The 18,976-nt window shown below is 43.6% G+C and overlaps 1 protein-coding gene across 1 annotated transcript in view; it reads right to left on the bottom strand.

The window, feature by feature from the left end:
- FAAP20 (FA core complex associated protein 20) overlaps positions 1–18,976 on the bottom strand; it is a 56,590-nt gene that overhangs the window by 16,508 nt on the left and 21,106 nt on the right. The gene's annotated exons all lie outside the window — the stretch shown is intronic.

Here is an 18,976-nt window from a genome sequence, read left to right as displayed (position 1 = left end):
AGATGCAGCTGCCTAAAGCATGCACTACTTGGGAGATACATTACAGAAATTAATTGCAGAAAGCAATACTTGCTGCTCCCTACACCCCTTACCAGGAGGTTGTACATGTCAGTGGCTCAGGTAGTTTAATTTTCTAAATTATGTCAGTCTACATGCATGAAATAAAATCATATTTAAGATATTTTTGAGGTAAGCAGTTTTACACGGTTTTGGAAATTAAGCCAGCTCTGAGTTTGCATGGGGAGGGAGAATACAAGATCATGCAGCGAGTAAAAGATTTTTTTTAATGCATTTCAATTAAATGCACTCTTAGGTCTCTTTCACACGGGCGAGAATTCTGCGCGGGTGCAAGGCGTGAGGTGAACGCATTGCACCCGCACTGAATCAGGACACATTCATTTCTATGGGGCTGTGCACATGAGCGGTGATTTTCACGCATCACTTGTGCGTTGCGTGAAAATCGCAGCAGGCTCTATATTCTGCGTTTTTCACGCAACGCAGGCCCCATAGAAGTAAATGGGGCTGCGTGAAAATCGCAAGCATCCGCAAGCAAGTGCATGGTTGCTAGGAGACGATCGGGATGGGGACCCGATCTTTATGATTTTACCTTATAACATGGTTATAAGGGCAAATAATAGCATTCTTAATACAGAACGCTAAGTAAATTAGGGATGGAGGGCTTAAAAAAAAATATATACATTTCAGTGCTCCAGACAAAAAAAGATACCTAGTAGCCATTGGCTCCTGAACTGAAAAATTTAGGAGCCAAATTAAATTTTTAGTCGCCAAATCGAAACCGAATAAAAATTTTGGTATTGTGACAACGCTACGCCGATCAGATCAGCGTAGGGTTGTTTCGATCCAAAAATTTTGATTCGCTTTTGTCACCATAAAAAAGTATTGCGATACTCAATACCGCGCAAAAAAAAAAGAAAAAACACACCAAAAAAAGCCGCGTGCATTTCGCATTTTATGAAACCTTCGGCCCATAATAGAACAGTCCTATCCTATTTTTTGGGGTGACAAGGTGACTAAAAAATGGTGAATGCTCACCGCATAGGAGATATTTTTAAATAATTTTATAGTTTGGACTTTTCGGACGCAGCGCTATGTAATATGTTTATTTATTTATTGTTTATATATTTTATATGTAAAATTGGGAAAGGGGGGATTTAAACTTAATATTTTAGGGTACTTTCACACTAGCGGTTTTCATTTCCAGCATAGAGTTCCGTCACGGGCTCTATACCAGAAAATAATTGATCAGTTTTATCCCCATGCATTCTGAATGGAGAGTAATCCGTTCAGGATGCATCAGGATGTCTTCAGTTCAGTCATTTTGACTGATTAGGCAAAAGATAAAACCGCAGCATGCTACGGTTTTATCTCCGGCGAAAAAAACTGAAGATTTGCCTGAATGCCGGATCCGGCATTTTTCCCCATAGGAATGTATTAGTGCCAGATCCGGGATTCAAAATACCGGAATGCAGGATCCGTCCTTCCTGCGCATGTGCAGACCGGTAAAAATGTGTAAAAAGATACAAGACCGATCCGTCTGTCCGCATGACAAGCGGAGAGATGGATTCGTTCTTGCAATGCATTTGTGAGATGGATCCGCATCCGGATGCGTCGCACAAATGCTTTCAGTCACATCCAGATCGGCGGATCCCGCAGGCAGTTCCGACGACGGAACTGCTTGCCGGATCACACTGCCACAAGTGTGAAAGTAGCCTTAGCCTTAGTGTGTTTTTTTTTACTTACTATTAGCCCCCTTAGGGACTGGAACCCTTGTCCTATTCACCCTTAAGCCCCTTTCACATGGGCGAGATTTCTGCGCGGGTGCAATGCTTGAAGTGAACGCATTGCACCCGCACTGAATCCGGACCCATTCACTTCTATGGGGCTGTGCACATGAGCGGTGATTTTCACGCATCACTTGTGCGTTGCGTGAAAATCGCAGCATGCTCTATGTTGTGCGTTTTTCACGCAAGGCAGGCCCCATAGAAGTTAATGGGGCTGCGTGAAAATCGCAAGCATCCGCAAGCAAGTGCGGATGCGGTGCGATTTTCACGCATGGTTGCAAGGATGAAGGTCTATTCACTGTGTTATTTTCCCCTTATAACATGGTTATAAGGGAAAATAATAGCATTCTTTAATAACATTATATACACCCCAGTATAATAAACATTGGTGGCGCAGTGCGCCCCCCCCCCCCCCCCCCCCGACACCCCAGTATAATAAACATTTGTGGCGCAGTGGGCAGTGCCAATGAGGGTTAAAAAATCTAAAAATTATTAACTCACCTCCTCCAATTGATCGCGTAGCAGCCGGTCTCCTGTTCTTTCTTCAGGACCTGTCAAAGGACCTGTGGTGACATCACTGAGCTCATCACATGATCCATCACCATTGTAATGGACCATGTGATGAGCTCAGTGACATCACCACAGGTCCTGAAGAAAGAACAGGAGACCGGCAGCTACGCGATCAATTGGAGGAGGTGAGTTTATATATATATTTTTTAACCCTCATTGGCACATCCCACTGCGCCACCAATGTTTATTATACTGGGGTGTTGGGGGGGGGGCGCACTGCACCAAAAATGTTTAATATACTGGGGTGTTGGGGGGGCGCACTGCGCCACCAATGTTTATTATACTGGGGGGGCGCACTGCGCCACCAATGAAGATGACTGACCTGTTAATACAAATACAGGAGGCGGGTGCCGGAATCAAATAGCCGACACCCGACCTCTATGACAGGGAGCTGCGATCAGCGGCAGTTAACCCCTCAGGTACCGCACCTGAAGGGTTAACTGCCCCTGATCGCAGCTCCCTGTCATAGAGGTCGGGTGCCAGCTATTTGATTCCGGCACCCGCCTCCTGTATTTGTATTAACAGGTCAGTTATCTTCTTCATTGGTGGCGCCCCCCCCCCCCCCCTTCCAGTATAATAAACATTGGTGGCGCAGTGGTCACAGCCCCTCCCCTCCTCCTCCAGTCTCTCTTCTTATTGGCGGAGGCGGCAGCACAGGGGGGAGGGAGAGACTCCTCCACTGCGCCCTGCGCTGCTGAGAACAACATCGGCGGCGGGGCAGTGAACTATCAGCTCCTGTGTCCCGCCGCTGTATTTAACGGCAGAGCTGCGGCGGGTATAGTCGCAAATTGCGACAAGACTAAAAAGTCTTGTCGCCACTTGTAAATTTTTTTGGTCGCCATCTGGAGCCCTGCATTTAACTCAACTCATCCACTTGTTCGCGCAGCCCGGCTTCTCTTCTTTCTTTTTCTTTGAGGACCTGGGAGGAAAAGGACCTTTGGTGACGTCACTGCGCTGGACCATGTGATGGATCATGTGATGGACCATGTGATGAATGCAGTGACGTCACCAAAGGTCCTTTTCCTCCCAGGTCCTCAAAGAAGAAGAAAGAAGACGAGCCAAGCAGCGCGACCAAGTGGATGAGGTGAGTTTAATTATATATTTTTTTTTTAACCCCTCCATCCCTAATTTAGTTAGCATTCTGTATTAAGATTGCTATTATTTTCCCTTATAACCATGTTATAAGGGAAAATAATAAAATCTACACAACACCTAACCCAAACCCAAACTTCCCTGAAGAAGTTCGGGTTCGGGTCTGGGTACCAAACATGCCGATTTTTCTCACGCGTGTGCAAAACGTATTAAAACGCTTTGCACTCGCGCGGAAAAATCGCGCATGTTCCCACAACGCATCCGCATCTTTTCCCGCAACGCCCGTATGAAACCAGCCTTAGTGTATATGTCCGTCCTAGTCACTTGAATAGGAAGGAGCTGTCCCATTAAAGTGAATGGGACAGGGGAGTTGTAATTACACTGCTTGCTGCTGCGACAACGAGCAGCGCTCGTACATGTGCTGCAGTCTCTTCAAACAGCTGATCGTGGGGGGTACCGGGTGAAATTGATAACCTATTCTGAGGATAGGTCATCAAAAGAGATGAGCGAATTTAATATTTTGAAATTCGTTCACACTTCGTTTGGTAGTAAAAGGTGAATTGCGTTATGGATTCCGATACCACGGATTCCGTCGTAATAGAAGTCTATGGGCTGCAAAACTGATCCGTTTTGTTTCTGTTATGCAGGGGAGTCCTCTCCTGCATGACAGACATGGGACGGATCCGTTTTGCAGCCCATAGACTTCTATTATGACGGAATGAATAACGGAATGCCTCTAAAGGCATTCCGTTATGCATTCCGTCATAGAATTGCGTTATGGTCCGTGGTAACGGAATCCATAACGCAAATCACCTTTTACCACCAAAGTGTGAACGAATTTAATAAGTGGAAATTCGCTCAAAGCCATCAATATAAAAAAAGCGCACAACCCCCTTTAAGTCAATTTTTATGAAACGGTAAAATATGTCATTTTCAACATCATAAAATATGGGTCTGAGATTTGCAAATTGCTGCACTCTGTTTTCATAAAAATGTATTTATATATTACACAGCCTCCCAAATTTTTTTGTTTTAGAAATCGGGGTTTGTAGACGGCACGCAGGTAAACATGCCCTTCAAAAAGCTGTTCAGCAGGGGTGCTGGGAGTCGGACCCCCATCTATCCTGAGGTGATCAATATTATGGAACTGGACAACCCCTTTAAGTGTTTTACAGTGTGGGAATGTACAAAAGCAGATGGCTTAGACTTCTAATCATGTAGCAGGCTATAAATTACCCTGTATTGAAACAAAAGCAAATAATAAAACAAGTAATCCAAAAGCAGCACTGTGCTGTGCTGTGTAAAAACAAACCAATCATCTGGGGGGAGGATGATGCATGTTTTAGTGTTTTTAGCTATATTTTCCATAGGCACATGCAGTTGACAGCTGTCTTCCCACATCTTGTGACCTCTTTCACACACCGCTGAACCCGCTCACCCTCTATGTACGCTTTTGACCCTTCTTGGAAATGACATATAGTCTTACATCAAGGGAGATTATGGAGCACCCAGGTTTTCACTCTCTCTCAGCATTTCAAGCACTTGGCTGTCTTCGATTCCCCGTGCTTTTAAGCCTTGCTGTCTTCACGCAAGGTGTATTACGAGACAAGAATAACAGCACAGAAATGTAATTAATTTAACGGCCTAAGTGGCTTGACTAATCAGGTTTAAATGAAAATCACCATGAGAAAGAAAAACACGCCTGTCCGTTAATTGTGTGCCAAAGGCGGTAAGGATGCCGGAGCCTTATGCAATAATTTTATTTCCTCATCTGGAATTCAGATAGAAGAACAACAGATACCAGTCTTTGAGGAACCAAATTTACATTCTGTATCCATATGCTAAAAGATTTATCAGTATCATGCCCCAAACACAGAATTATAGAGTAGCAAATAAAAATCAAGGCACTTGGGAGGCCACGTATTGTAAGCTATAAACATGCTATCCACACCACTTCTGGAGACCGTACTTCTCTGAAAACTAATGTATATGGAAATGTTAGGAGACCTGGTCACCAGTATTAAATATTCAGTTTTGGTGAAGGGTCTGTAATTGAAAATTATTATGTGCCAGTTTAAGGTTTTGATAATTACACTCACCTAAAGAATTATTAGGAACACCTGTTCTATTTCTCATTAATGCAATTATCTAGTCAACCAATCACATGGCAGTTGCTTCAATGCATTTAGGGGTGTGATCCTGGTCAAGACAATCTCCTGAACTCCAAACTGAATGTCAGAATGGGAAAGAAAGGTGATTTAAGCAATTTTGAGCGTGGCATGGTTGTTGGTGCCAGACGGGCCTGTCTGAGTATTTCACAATCTGCTCAGTTACTGGGATTTTCACGCACAACCATTTCTAGGGTTTACAAAGAATGGTGTGAAAAGGGAAAAACATCCAGTATGCGGCAGTCCTGTGGGCAAAAATGCCTTGTGGATGCTAGAGGTCAGAGGAGAATGGGCCGACTGATTCAAGCTGATAGAAGAGCAACGTTGACTGAAATAACCACTCGTTACAACCGAGGTATGCAGCAAAGCATTTGTGAAGCCACAACACGCACAACCTTGAGGCGGATGGGCTACAACAGCAGAAGACCCCACCGGGTACCACTCATCTCCACTACAAATAGGAAAAAGAGGCTACAATTTGCACGAGCTCACCAAAATTGGACTGTTGAAGACTGGAAAAATGTTGCCTGGTCTGATGAGTCTCCATTTCTGTTGAGACATTCAAATGGTAGAGTCCGAATTTGGCGTAAACAGAATGAGAACATGTATCCATCCTCTGATGGCTACTTCCAGCAGGATAATGCACCATGTCACAAAGCTCGAATCATTTCAAATTGGTTTCTTGAACATGACAATGAGTTCACTGTACTAAAATGGCCCCCACAGTCACCAGATCTCAACCCAATAGAGCATCTTTGGGATGTGGTGGAACGGGAGCTTCGTGCCCTGGATGTGCATCCCTCAAATCTCCATCAACTGCAAGATGCTATCCTATCAATATGGGCCAACATTTCTAAAGAATGCTATCAGCACCTTGTTGAATCAATGCCACGTAGAATAAAGGCAGTTCTGAAGGCAAAAGGGGGTCCAACACCGTATTAGTATGGTGTTCCTAATAATTCTTTAGGTGAGTGTATATACAGACAGGTCCATAAATATTGGGACATCTACACAATGCTAACATTTTTGGCTCTATACACCACCACAATGGATTTGAAATGAAACGAACAAGATGTGCTTTAACTGCAGACTGTCAGCTTTAATTTGAGGGTATTTACATCAAAATCAGGTGAACTGTGTAGAAATTACAACAGTTTGCATATGTGCCTCTCACTTCTAAGGGGCCAAAAGTAATGGGACAATTGGCTTCTCAGCTGTTTCATGGCCAGGTGTGTGTTATTTCCTCATTATCCCAATTACAATGAGCAGATAAATGCTCCAGAGTTCATTTCAAGTCTGCTACTTGCATTTAGAATCTGTTGCTGTCTCAACTCTCAAGATGAGATCCAAAGAGCTGTCACTATTGGTGAAGCAAGCCATCATTAGGCTGAAAAAAACAAAACAAACCCATCAGAGAGATAGCAAAAACATTTGGCGTGGCCAAAACAACTGTTTGGAACATTATTAAAAAGAAGGAATGCACCAGTGAGCTCAGCAACACCAAAAGACCCGGAAGACCACGGAAAACAACTGTGGTGGGTGACCGAAGAATTCTTTCCCTGGTGAAGAAAACACCCTTCACAACAGTTGGCCAGATCAAGAACACTCTCCAGGAGGTAGGTGTATGTGTGTCAAAGTCAACAATCAAGAGAAGACTTCACCAGAGTGAATACAGAGGGTTCACCACAAGATGTAAACCATTGGTGAGCCTCAAAAACAGGAAGGCCAGATTAGAGTTTGGCAAACAACATCTAAAAAAGCCTTCACAGTTCTGGAACAACATCCTATGGACAGATGAGACCAAGATCAACTTGTACCAGAGTGATGGGAAGAGAAGAGTATGGAGAAGGAAAGGAATTGCTCATGATCCTAAGCATACCACCTCATAAGTGAAGCATGGTGGTGGTAGTGTCATGGTGTGGGCATGTATGGAACTGGTTCTCTTGTATTTATTGATGATGTGACTGCTGACAAAATCAGCAGGAGGAATTCTGAAGTGGTTTGGGCAATATTATCTGCTCATATTCAGCCAAATGCTTCAGAACTTATTTGACGGCGCTTCACAGTGCAGATGGACAATGACCCAAAGCATACTGCAAAAGCAACCAAAGAGTTTTTTAAGGGAAAGAAGTGAAATGTTATGCACTGACCAAGTCAATCACCTGACCTGAATCCGATTGAGCATGCATTTCACTTGCTGAAGACAAAACTGAAGGGAAAATGCCCCCAAAACAAGCAGGAACTGAAGACAGTTGCAGTAGAGACCTGTCAGAGCATCACCAGGGATGAAACCCAGAGTCTGGTGATGTCTATGCGTTCTAGACTTCAGGCTGTAATTGACTGCAAAGGATTTGCAACCAAGGATTAAAACGTGAAAGTTTGATTTAGGATTATTATTCTGTCCCATTACTTTTGGTTCCTTAACAAGTGGGAGGCACATATGCAAACTGTTGTAATTCCTACACCGCTCACCTGATTTGGATGTAGATACCCTCAAATTAAAGCTGACAGTCTGCAGTTAAAGCACATCTTGTTAGTTTCATTTCAAATCCATTGTGGTGGTGTATAGAGCCAAAAATGTTAGAATTGTGTGGATGTCCCAATATTTATGGACCTGACTGTATAATTGAATACACTTTAGACTGCTAGGCTACAGCCGGACATAGCATTTGCGGCACTTCTCTATATGTTTTTACCTCGCCAATCAACTTTTTAATCAAAGTATGTTCTTCATCAGAACAATGTCTGGAACAACTCATTTTCCCCTAGTATTTCAGAAGGAAATGCACTATAACCAACATGTGCAACATTAGCCACCCTCCTACTTTTAAATAAGGGTCATAATTTACACCTGTTATGCATTATGGTTGCTTCCTGAACTGTATAAACAGCGCTCACTGAGCATTGTGTATACAGCGATCAGGAAGGTAGGGGTGGTAATAAACCATTTTACCTTTTCTACGGTGAGTCTGGCTGTCTCCGACAACTGGCTCCCAAGTTGTGCAGCTACAACCTCAGCAAGTAGTTACAGGGGTTGCCACGCAGACCTGCCGGACACATTATAGCGGTTGTCCCACGAAAAATATTCTACAATTTTCAAAACAGCACCTGGATCTGAATACCTTTGTAATTGCATGTTATTAGAAATTATTCAATAAAATGTATCAGTATGTTGCCACCTGCTGTTTGTTCTTTTCTTATTTCTTTGTCCAGCTCACTGAGAAGGCCGCACATTAGGGATCGACCAATATAGATATTTTTAGAGCAGAAACCGATAACCTGTGAACTTTCAGGCCGATAGCCGTTAACTTATACCGATATTCTGTGCATTTTCATTTAAAAAATAAATAAATTATGTTTTCTGTTTTGGCGTTCCCCACATAGGAGATTTTTTTTTAAAATATTTTAATAGTTTGGACTTTTCGGACATGGCAATATGTGATATGTTTATTTATTTATTGTTTATATATTTTATATGTAAAATTGGCAGCCAGGGCTTCAGTAGCGTCTTGGCTGCCATGGTAACCGATCGGAGCCCCAGGATTACACTGCTGGGGCTCAGATCAGAAGCTGCCACTGCCACCAATGAAGATGGGAGGGGACCCTGTGGCCACTGTCACCAATGACTTTAATATTAGGGGGGTTGGAGGGGCGCACTGCGCCACCAATGATTTTAATACCGGGGGGTAGGGGGGCGCACTGCGCCACCAATGTTTTTAATACTGGGGAGGGTGCACTGCGCCACCAATGATAATTAACGTTTAATACAGGAAGCGGGTGTGTCGGCGCAGAATCACATAGCCGACACCCTGCCTCTTAAGGGGTGCTGCGATCAGCGGCAGCAGTTAACCCCTCAGGTGCGGCACTTGAGGGGTTAACTGCCGCTGATCGCAGCTTCCTGTCGTATAGGTTGGGCACCGCCTCCTGTATTTGTATTAGACCTTAAATATCATTGGTGGCGCAGTGCGCCCGCACCTCCTCCTCCTGTCTCTCCTCATTGGCAGCGCGGCACAGTGGGAGGGAGAGAGTGACTCCTCCCCTGTGCTGCTGAGGGAATATGAGCGCGCTGACAGCAGCGTTCTGTGATAGCGCGCTGGACGCATTATCGGCAAGGTTAGGTGCTGATACCGATAACTTTAAAAATCATGAATATCGGCCGATAATATCGGTAACTCTGGGATAATCGGTCGATCCCTACCGCACATGCTCAATTTCATCCTTCAGTCGTCTCCTGAGCTGTGATAGAGAGCTGCAGCAGAATGGACACGCCCCCTTAGCTCCAGCAGAAGAGACACTCCCCTTGAGCTGTCAGCTTGATATAAATCTAGCAGAGCCATGAATATGAAGATCTCTGGATCCATGTGAGGTACAGGGCTGGTTCTAGCTTTGTTAGAGAGAGATTTTCATCTCCTATACGACGTCTGATTTTCATTTTTCTCATTACTCATGGGATAACCTCTAAGTTGTACACTGGTCCACAAGTAGTGGATGAAAAAAAAAAAAACATAAGGCTACATGCACACGACCGTATGTGTTTTGCGGTACGCAAAAAAATCTATGACATCCGCATGCCATCAGTTGTTTTTTTTTGCGGATCCATTGTAACAATGCCTAAAACGGACAAGAATAGGACATGTTCTATTTTTTTTGCAGGGCTACGGAACGGACATACTGATGTGGACAGCACACAGTGTGCTGTCCGCATTTTTTGTGGACCCATTGAAATGAATGGGTCCGTATCCTATCTGCAAAGAAAACGGAACGGACACGGAAACAAACAATGTTCGTGTGCATGTAGCCTAAGAGGAATGTCTGAAGTCAGTTTTGCCTTAGTCTGTGTTGGAGTACTTTATAACACATTTATAAAAAGTCTTGTTGTTTGATAAATTTGTCTCATTCTTATACCTAAGACTTTTGTCTAGAAAAGCTCCTCCAGTTTTTCTACAAAACGCTGTAAAAGTCCTATTTTGCGACTTTTTGAAACCAGAATTCTAGTGTGAAGGTATGATAAATCTGCCCCTTATTCTCTATCCACAAGGTAAGCAGGGGTGGTACTGCTGGGGCCCCCAGTGACCCCCAAGAATATGTATCCAATGTTTTCCCATTTCAGTGGAGAGGTAGTTGCTGTCGCTCCATTCAACGCTAAGGCCCCTTTCACATGGGAGAGAATTCCGAGCGGGTGCAATGCGTGAGGTGAACGCATTGCACCCGCACTGAATCCGGACCCATTCACTTCAATGGGGCTGTTCAGATGAGCGGTGATTTACACACATCACTTGTGCGTTGCGTTAAAATCGCAGCATGTTCTATACTCTGCGTTTTTCACGCAACACAGGCCCCATAGAAATGAATAGGGATGCGTGAAAATCGCATAGCATCCGCAAGCAAGTGCGGATGCAATGCGATTTTCACGCATGGTTGCTAGGAGATGATAGTAAATTGATAAAAGTCAATTTACTGTATTATTTTCCCTTATAACATGGTTCCGACGACGGAACTCTATGCCGGAACAGAACAACGCAAGTGTGAAAGAGCCCTTAGTTCTTCTTTCAGGACTTGCAAAAGGACTTTTGATGATGTAATAGCGCTCACCGCGCGGTGAGCGCCGTATGGTCAGCGCAGGTCCTGGTAAATGGATTTCTATCTTCATTCAGCAGGACCTGTGCTGACGTCACCATGCTCACCAAGTGGTGGGCGCGATTACTTCATCAAAGGTCCTTTTGCAGGTCCTGAAAGAAGAAGCAAGAAGACGATGCCAGCTGCGCGATCAATTGGATGAGGTGAGTTTATATATTTTTTTTTAACCCCTCAATCCACATTTTAGTAAGCATTCTGTATTAAGAATGCTATTACTTTTCTTTATAACCATGTTATAAGGGAAAATAATAAAATGAATAGAACACCTAACCCAAACCCGAACTTCAGTGAAGAAGTCCAGGTTCGGGTCTGGGTACCACATTCAGTTTTTTCTCACATGTGTGCAAAACGCATTGCACTCGAAATGTTGAGAAAACTGAACATCAGAACGCAATCGCAGTCGCAGTCAAAATTGACTGCAATGGCGTGCTTACTCGCGCAGGTTTCCCACAATGCACACGCGACGTATCCGGAGCAAATCCGGGACGCCCGTGTGAAAGAGGCCTAAGGGATAATGGAGTAGAGGGTTCAGATATCTCCAGAAGTCCCATACTGTTGTACAAAGTGCCGCCAGGCATTCACGACCAGTGCTTTGTTCTACTGAAATAGCTTGGGGCCCCTGTTCTCTTGATCAGGGCCCCCATCAGTCAGACTACTGCTGATCGGACACTTATCTCCTATCCTGTGGGACAACTCCTTTTATATTGAATAACATTGGGTATATGTTTAAGAAATAAAAAATTTCATACCTTTAACATTTTCTTTTTTGGGTTATGTATCGATCACTGTCAGGAGTGAAGATGTTTTGTGAAAAAACTAAAAGCACTAAATCCCTTGTTACAGACATTATTTTATATATAATACAGCACATTTATATAATATTGCCTAGAAAGAGCTTTATTAAAAAAAGAAAACTAAAATAAGGTCAGACAAAGAAAAACACATCTTAATGTTCCCAAAGTATATTTTTTTGTCACAACATGATGTCCAGTCATGTGAGAACAGTTCTCAAAACCGGGATCCACTTCTGACCTCCTTTTGCTTGACTTACTGCCCTTCTCCAATGACACCTATCAAGGGATTCACTGCATCCTTATAGTCATCCTGGTCTGTCACAACACAGGAATGGGTGCATGGGCCTGAAAGTTACCTTATGAAATTATGTAACATATGATTTTAACCCTTTCAACCCTTTTTTTTTCCCTTCATTTTTTACATTTTTGTTTTTCACTCCCAGGTATGCTGGCTGTGAGTCTCACTCACTTGTACATCTATACAGGAACTGGTCCTGGCGTGCGGCCGGTTCTTGTGTGTAACTTCTTAAGCTGAAGCAGTTGCAGCTAAGGCATCTGGCTGCCTGCTGTTGTATTGCCCCTTCCGGCTACTTGTGCTACTTATGCTGTGTCTGCACATCCATATTTGCACTGTAATCTTGTTGCACATATCAAGTGCTAGCTCTCAAGGGAAGAGTAAAAGAAAGTCCAGACACAGAACCTGCTTATCATTTGAACAATTGTTACCTGATGAACTAATACATATATTTGTTCTCCATGTTAACCACCTTCTCAAAATGATGCTGAGGCCGATCCGGCGTCCCAAGATGACAGTGTGCCTACTAACCCTAGCAGCTTTATTGATTGCTTTAAAGAAATATTAAATGAAACTTTTGAGGAAATTCACTCCAAAAAAGCAAAACTCTAAGAAACATTCTAATCGTAGACGTTCATCGTCTTCTGACTCTTCTTCTGTAAAGATTCTGTCTGACCGGAAAAATTCTGATGATTCTGACCCTGATATTTCTGAGGATTTTTTTCTTTTCCATAAAGACAAAGGTGCTAGACTAATTAAAGCTGTTAAAAGTGTCATGGAGACGGATGATTCCCACGTAATAAGCTAAGGTGCTACCCAGTCATCCTGGTTTAAAAGTTCTGTTCGAGCAAGGCTGGCAGACATGACTATTGTTCTAGATGTAGGGCAGTTTATTAAATAGACCCAAAGGAACATGTGGAGTGGGAATTGCAGCCTAAGGCCTCATGCACACGAATGTATTTTCTTTCCATGTCTGTTCAGTTTTTTTTGTGGACCGTATGCGGAACCATTCACTTAAATGGGTCCGCAAAAAAAAAATGGAAGTTACTCCATGTGCATTCCGTTTCCATATGTCCGTATTTCCATTCCGCAAAAAAATAGAACATGTCCTATTATTGTCCGCATTACGGACAAGGATAGTACTGTTCTATCAGGGGCCAGCTGCTCTATTCCGCAAAATACGGAATGCACACGGACGTCATCCATATTTTGCGCAGGGATCTGTTTTTTCTGGACCGCAAAATACATACGGCCTAAAGTAGACATTCCGGTGGCTAATTTGGCAACAAAAAAAAAATCTCTTTCCTGACGACTAATCATCCCTGACAGGGCTCATGCACACAGCCGTTGTTCGGCCGTGCCTGTATTGCGGCCTGCAAACAACGGGTCCGAAATATGCAGGCACCGGCCGTGTGCACTCCGCATCATCGACCCATTCACTTGAAGGTTCTATTTTTTTGAGGTGCAGACGGATCACGGACCCATTCAAGTTGAATGGGTCTGAATCCGTCGCGGCAGCCGTACGGATGGTACCCGTGCATTGGAGACCGCAAATTGCGGCCTCCAATGCACGGAACGGCCGAACAATGGCTGTGTGAATGAGCCCTTAAAAGTTCCACTTGACCATAAAGTAGACGCCATGCTGTGAAGAAGCTATCAAATTTCTGCTGCAGTATTTAAAGCTTGGCTGCGGATACAAGGAGATTTTCTTTGTGATTTTCCAGTGGATAGATTGAGGCCATCGGACCCCGGTCGAAAGATATAGCCTCCAAGCAACATTTTTGTTCTCTACCTTTCCATCCTTCTAACTCGTTTTGCAAACAACTTAAGGCTACTTTCACACCTGCGTTCGGGTGTCCGCTTGTGAGCTCCGTTTGAAGGCTCTCACAAGCGGCCCCGAACGGATCCGTCCAGTCCTAATGCATTCTGAGAGGAGGCGGATCCGCTCAGAATGCATCAGTCTGGCACCGTTTGTCCTCCGCTCCGCTCAGCAGGCGGACACCTGAACGCTGCTTGCAGAACGCAAACGGATCCGTCCAGACTTACAATGTAAGTCAATGGGGACGGATCCGTTTGAAGTTGACACAATATGGCTCAATTTTCAAACGGATCCGTCCCCCATTGACTTTCAATGTAAAGTCAAAACGGATCCGTTTGCATTATCATGAACAAAAAAAAATAATAATAATAATTTATTTATTTTTTGTTCATGGTAATGCAAACGGATCCGTTCTGAACGGATCTAAGCGTTTGCATTATAGGAGCGGATCCGTCTGTGCAGATACCAGACGGACCCGCTCTGAACGCAAGTGTGAAAGTAGCCTAAGAATGTCTAAAAAAAATATAATCTCAGTGAAGCGAAAGGCAATTCTTATCCCAGGATCCAAGAAAATTCAAGTCACAACCTTTTCATTCACAAAGACAAAGGAATGGTTGAGCCTATCGTGGATCCGGCAGACAACGTTCCAGAGGTTTCAGGACTGTAATAGGGAACCAAAGTTCTTCCTTCTCCAAGAATTTTTTTACAAAAAAAGACCTTTTCTGACAGCAGCCCTTCTCTACTGCATGTAGGCACCAGATTGGCAGAATTCGCTCACATTTGACAAAATGTCACCACCGATGCCTGGGTCTTGTCCACAGGCCAAGAAGGCTCCTCACTAGAGTTCAAAATCCTGCCTCTAAACAGCGGTCACCGTGTCTGAGTGAAAACCTTATGTTTAAGACCTAGTGTCCAAATTTCTAGCAAAACAAGTCCTAAAAGAAGTGCCAAAGGTGGAATATTTAAGTGATTTACTCTATTCTCTTTGATGTTCCCAAACGAGAAGACAAATGGCGACTATTTAAAGATCTTCAATTTCTAAAGAAGTATCCAAAGAAAATCTCTTTCAAGATGGAATCCATAAGATCGGCTACGGCTATCATTCAACAGGAGAATTTCATGGCAAACCCAATCTAGCAGATGCCTATCTGCATGTTCCCATAAAAAGAGAACACAGGAAATACTTGCGGATAGCTCTTGCTCTAAACATGCAGATGGGTCCACTATTAGTTCAGGAGTCTTCCATTCGGGATCAATTGTGAGACTTCAGGGCATCCAAATAATTTGTTATCTGGACAACTGGTTGCCGATTCGTCAGATCTCCTTCTCCAGGATTTTATCTTCTCCAGACATACAGATTATTAATAAACTGGAAAAAGTCAGTGCTCAGTCGAACTACCAAGATCCAGCTTCCAGGATATGGTCTAGATTAAGAAAGCATGTTGATCACTCTTCCTTTAGAGAACATTAAAAAAATCTGATCTGTTCATCAGCTCCCGACTTTACGACAAATGACAGTTAGAAAATCGGTGCACATTCTAAGGCTACTTTCACATCAGCGTTGTGCTGTCCGGTGTTGAGATCCGGCACAGGCTCTCAAAACCACAGAACAACGCTTCAGTTTTGTCCCAATTCATTGTTAATGGGGACAAAACTGAACAAACTGGAACGGAATGCACCATAATGCATTCCGTTTTGTCTTGTTGTGTTCCCATGCCGGAGCCAATATCACTGCAAGCAGCTTTTTTGTGTGCGGCAAGGGAAAATGAACAAGCCGGATCCGGCACCAAAAACCATGCAAGTCAATTTTGTGTCCGAAAAAAAACGGATCCCGAACCCACTGACTTAAAATGGTTTTAGTGGCAGATTTCTTAATTTTTGATATAATACACCCGGATCAATTCTGAATGGATTCCGCCTAATGTTTTATTACAACTCAAGTGTTTTGCTGTGGTTTTGAGATTCCCTGGCGGATCTCAAAACCGTATAGCAATAACGCCGATATGAAAGTAGCCTTAGTCTCATGACTTCTTCCATAGAGGCAGTACCATGGGCTACGGCTCATTTCAGGCTATTACAGATGCCCGTTAGGTCTGGACAGGTCCTTGTGTCTCCATCCTCAGGTCCGTGTGAGCTTCAAATGGTGGCTTGTCAAAACCAATCTGACTCGAGGAAGATCATTCAGACTGGTACAACCCAAGATATTGACAACGGATGCATTAGCCTCAGGCTGGGGAACCCACTTAGACCATCTTTGAACACAAGGATCATGCTAGTCCAAGGTTTGCTGCCTTTAGTCCAATAAGATGGAGATGAAACCGATAAACCTGGCACTGAAACACTTTCAACGTCTCCTGACAAGCAAGAAGTAAAAATACAGACAATCTAGTCTGTGTGTACTATCTCAACAAGCAAGGGGTACCAAATATCTGCACATTCTACAAGATCCACTGCTGCTTCTTGGGTGGAATATTTCCAGCTGTCCTTGGACCAAAATTGCAAAGCTACTTCTTGGGCTTCTTCAAACACATTTGCCAAACGCTACAGATTGGATGTGCCTTCAGCTGGCTCAGCCTTTGGCGTTTCAGTGTTATCAAATGCAGCTGGGGACAGCACCCAACCTTAAGAGCTGTATTAATTTATTTTTTGGGCTAACCAAATCACATTCAGTGCTGCATGTAGGACAAGAGGAATGGTTAAATTTTGCTTAGCTGAAAATTTCTGTTCCTTGAAGTCCAAAGGCAGCACTATTATATCTCACCCAATAAGGCTACTTTCACACCTGCGTTTAGGTCGGATCCGTCTGGTATGTGCCCAGACGGATCCGCACCTATAATGCAAACGCTTAGATCCGTTCAGAACGGATCCGTTTGCATTACCATGAACAAAAAAAAAACGGATCCGTTTTGACTTTACATTGAAAGTCAATGGGAGACGGATCCATTTGAAAATTGAGCCATACTGTGTCAACTTCAAACGGATCCGTCCCCATTGACTTACATTGTAAGTCTGGACGGATCCGTTTGCCTCCGCACGGCCAGGCGGACACCTGAACGCTGCAAGCTGCGTTCAGGGGTCCGCCTGCTGAGCGGAGCGGAGGACAAACGGAGCCAGACTGATGCATTCTCAGCGGATCCGCATCCATTCAGAATGCATTAGGGCTGGACGGATCCGTTCGGGGCCGCTTGTGAGACCCTTCAAACGGAACTCACAAGCGGAGCCCCGAACGCTAGTGTGAAAGTAGCCTAAAATGTGTTTTCTTTGTGTTTAAAACATGCCTCCTTTTGGGGGGTTTTATAGGGCTGCTATTTTGCATACTAAACTAGGTGTTTATTTCTTCTGTCCTAATTTGGCATACAGGATTTAACCCATTCAATGCTGCCTTTGGACTTTGAGGAACAGAAATTTTCAGGTTAGCAAAATTTAACCATTATGAATGACTGAGAAAAAAAGATTACAGCACGTCTCATTGTCTGACAAATTACAGGCAGCGGAGGATACATCTGCATTTTTTTAATATTGTTATTTACTACATAACATCAGGGTACGCAGACCCTAAAACGATGACACTTGCAATTGGGGTACGCAGACCCAAAAACAGTGTCAGTGTCGCATACAATTGGGGTACACAACAGCACGTCAATAGAGTACCAACAAAGGCCAATGTCAGCTCAAAAATAAAAGGAGAAAAGAAAAGCCATACATTGCATGTTCATTCTTCCCCCCAGCTAAACACACTGGTATTTATACAGCTACCCACCAAAGGACATCCTTTTTCAAGAATATCCTTGACCACGTCTTATATCAGTATTTTGTAAGAGCAGCCTACCCAGTCTCCCCCTCATCTGCTCCACCAGATGCCACTGCATGAGATGTTGTATTTCTGATTCTGTCATATATGTAACAATAAAGCCTTTCCATTTTTGAAAGAGCCTCTTTGTGTGTGTGTGTATCCTTGGATCGTAATGTAGCGCTCAACATGCAAAAGCTTTTTCAGTTGTTCCACAATAGTGTGTATTGAAGGTATCTCCGCTTGCAACTGCCTCTGCAATATACATCTTTTGGTCACCATACAAATCGAGTGGAACAGATGGGGAAGAGACATCCTCAAACCCTCCCACCTCCTCAAAGTGAAATAGAAAGATTTGAGGGGTTAATTCCACCCCCTGCCCCAACATCTCTCTGACCATTCGAGCCACACACCTCCCAAAGGTGCTTGCTCTTCAGACATGTCCAGAGCCCATGGTATAAGTCTGTATAGCCCTAGCCACATTTAGGCAATTTTCTCATACAGTCAGGTTTATCTGGGTGCAGGGGTATATTAAAACCAAATATGGCTCTATGTATGATTCTTAATTGAGTATCCCTCCAAGCTTCATTTAGAATATGGCTTCTCATCCGTAATCATCCTTTTAGCATTTTCTGATCTATGTTCCCATCTCCTAGCTGTTCAGCCCAATTTTTGAAGTCACACTGCCTTCCCCCTTGGGTCCTTTGCTTCTGCATTCTATAATAAAAATAAGAGACACCTTACCCCCTCCCAGTTCCAGAATTTTGTCTAGGGCATTCTGGTTCACTTCTTTATGTTCTACTAGATTAGATGTATTTGCCTCTTTAATCAGCTCCTCACTAGAGAGCCATCTGGGCTCCGAGTCAAGAAGCAGGTGTCTTACTAGTGTGATCCCTTTAGATTTCCACTCTACTAAAAGGCTATTGGTATGTCCATGTATGAACTCTGGATTATTCTATAACCAAAGATGTTTACATATTCTATTAAGATAACCAGTACCATCTCCTCA

The sequence above is a fragment of the Bufo bufo genome, chromosome 1 (genome assembly GCF_905171765.1).
Source record: "Bufo bufo chromosome 1, aBufBuf1.1, whole genome shotgun sequence".
Taxonomy (NCBI): Eukaryota; Metazoa; Chordata; class Amphibia; order Anura; family Bufonidae; genus Bufo; species Bufo bufo.
The sequence above is the reverse complement of the archived record's forward strand: the minus strand, read 5'-3'. Positions and strand labels throughout refer to the sequence as shown.